We start from the raw sequence: 2,750 nt of genomic DNA on the forward strand, positions 1-2,750 counted from the left end.
TCTATATACATGACTATCACTGGTCACAGTCGCCCACCTTCTTGGCTCCTCGGCATCTGAGCATGAATACAAACTCGTCAGATAGACAGCCTTCCTCTCCCACTAGAGGCTCCATACTCTGTCATCCCTGCCACTGTCCACTGTGCTGTCAGCACCCCCATCTATTCCCCCCTATCTGCCCTTCTGGTAAATCTAGTCAGCCAGAGGTCCCTGTTCCAGGAGGATCAGCTGTTCCTCACCTACGGCAATCCATTTTCATGAATGACTTTCCTTCTAGATAAGGTGGTTCTAGAAACCAAGTGTGAAGATGAAGACTCCTCTTCATGTTGGTCTTGTTAGGGCCTTTTGATCACTCTTGCCTTTAAGGTGACATCTGTTCTCGCTCAGATGTGCTACAATCTGATAATTCTTGCTGATTGACAAAGTTTCTGCAGAGAAAATCATTTGAACAATATGCAATATTGTTGCTTCATATCATCTTTAATTGTAATAGCAGAGATAAAATATAGCCTTTTTCATAGTGTGTCTTTTTCCACACCAACAGATCAACAACTCCTAACCTGGATCAGTGTGGAAAACATGCCGTGTGACCACAGGCATGTTCTACAATTCCCAGCTGCTCCTTACCATGATGGGTATTTCATACTTGGAGTGTGGGCAGTGGGGAGCAGGTCCTTCAAAGCACCTCAGTTCCCTTCACTCAGCATCCTCCTCCAGTTAGTTAAACCATGGCTCTCTAGGCCCTAACCAGGGGAGGTCAGTAGAGCACCTCCTACCAGGGAGCACATGCTAGAAGCCATGGCTGTGTCTGCATCTCAGTGTCACAGAATGCTCAGGATTCTAAATGAACCATGTCAATACCAAACGCTTACTCGAGAAAAAAAACTGTATTGGCCAAAATTTAAAACAATTGTTGCAGATAGTATGAAATTTTAATGACAAACTGTATAAGCTTCAGATCACTCCAGTTGTATGATCATCCATTGATAAGCAGAATAGTCTACATGGAAGGCAGCTCAGAAAACCTCTAGTCATGCACTCAGCTCAAGCTTAACTTTGGCCACAGTTTGGAGCTTCAACCCTGTGTCTTTAAATAGCAGTTTCTAAATGGCCAGTGTTAGTCATCACAAAGAACTAGAGCTCATGTTGATTCAATACTGTGACCCATTCTATAGCAGTGGATGAAATTATGCTAGTGTTCACTGTGATCACTGCCACTCAATTCATGATTTTTGTAGAAAACTAAACACAAGAGAAAACTGACAGAATTTAAGAGAAATTTGTGATAAAAATTCTTGCTGAGGATTTTTTTCCCTATTCATATTTTTTTTAATTAAAAGAAGCATTTCATTACAACAGCATTAACCTATTCAATAACATTTTTCTGAGCTAGGGTACATCTCTTTCAAAATTGGCTGTACATTTCTAGGTTTACAGATGAATTATAATGAGTAAAAGATTATATAAGCGTAATAATTCATCTGCTGAGGATTTTTAGTAGGACTTTTGGACTATTTATATGGTTGCAAACTTTTAAAATTGATCCTGGAAGAAAAACAAAATAAATTGTATTGAAATTTCTGGATTTTGTGAAATGAAATCATTGAGAAATTTCTGAGAAACCTGTTTTTAAAACTTTTTCTGGTTTATAAATCTGTTGCTCCATCTTCAGATGTTTCAAATAGCAAATTAATTAAAAATGTTCTTTAATCAGCTATGAGCAAAGATAGATTGTTGTATCTTACTCTACTGAGCATGAATATGCAGAGGAAATCAAGTCTAACACTACTGACAACACTGAAAACAGAGTGAAGCTGTAATGCTTTATTCATTACTGTGACATATAAGGTAATTTCAAAAAACATGTTACTGTAATCACAGTGTTTTAGTCTATAGCTTTCTCTTTGTACCATAATACTTATTTCATTAAAAATTTTATCTTCTACTAGAATAATTATTTGATCAAGATCAATGTTTTAAATGTCAATTTCTACATTTCTTTCCTGACATTATTAATTTTGTTTCATTCCACAGTTATTACTGAGAATAATTTTGTCACATGAAGGAGGGTATTAAAAAGTGATTCTCTGAGTATCAAGTATGGTAGATTCTGAATATGACTGTCCCTCTAAGTCCTGAATGTAAAACTCAGGGTTCACACCTAGATACATTGTACCTCCTGAAGCTGGAATCAATGTATCAAAGTTCCAGAGCACCCAGATGAAGTCGAGGAATACTGGACATCTGAGGAAGGCAGAGTTGAGCCTGGTGCTTATACTCAGAAACACAGGCAACTTTGGCTTTATGAGAACATGAGCCCTTTTTATGAATGTGTAAACACTTAAAAGCACAGGCTTCAGCAAGAGTATATTTGTCTTGGATTTACTGTCTTTTGTGTATAAATCTACTTGGCTTATTCCCTGGTAATTGAGTAGAACCTTATATGACAGCTCTTCTCTAAACTTTAGCAAAATAAAAAAAAAACTTTCTTTTCTCTTCCCTTTGTTTAACTTTTCTTAGCATTCAGTCACTTTGCATTGGCTAGGGGATAGTAACTGGGGGGGGGATATCAGAATTGTTTAGGGACATTTTACCATGTATATACAGCAATGGACATGTGTTTAAAAAGTGACCTTCTTTGAGAAAAATTTATTTAAAGTATTGTTTTCTGAATTGTGCTAGTAACAATTAGTGGATCATAAAATGTCCATGTTCAGTAGGTGAAAAGTAGCAATAAAAATGTACTGTTG

The sequence above is a fragment of the Nannospalax galili genome, unplaced genomic scaffold (genome assembly GCF_000622305.1).
Source record: "Nannospalax galili isolate Female #2095 unplaced genomic scaffold, S.galili_v1.0 scaffold405, whole genome shotgun sequence".
Lineage (NCBI taxonomy): Eukaryota > Metazoa > Chordata > Mammalia > Rodentia > Spalacidae > Nannospalax > Nannospalax galili.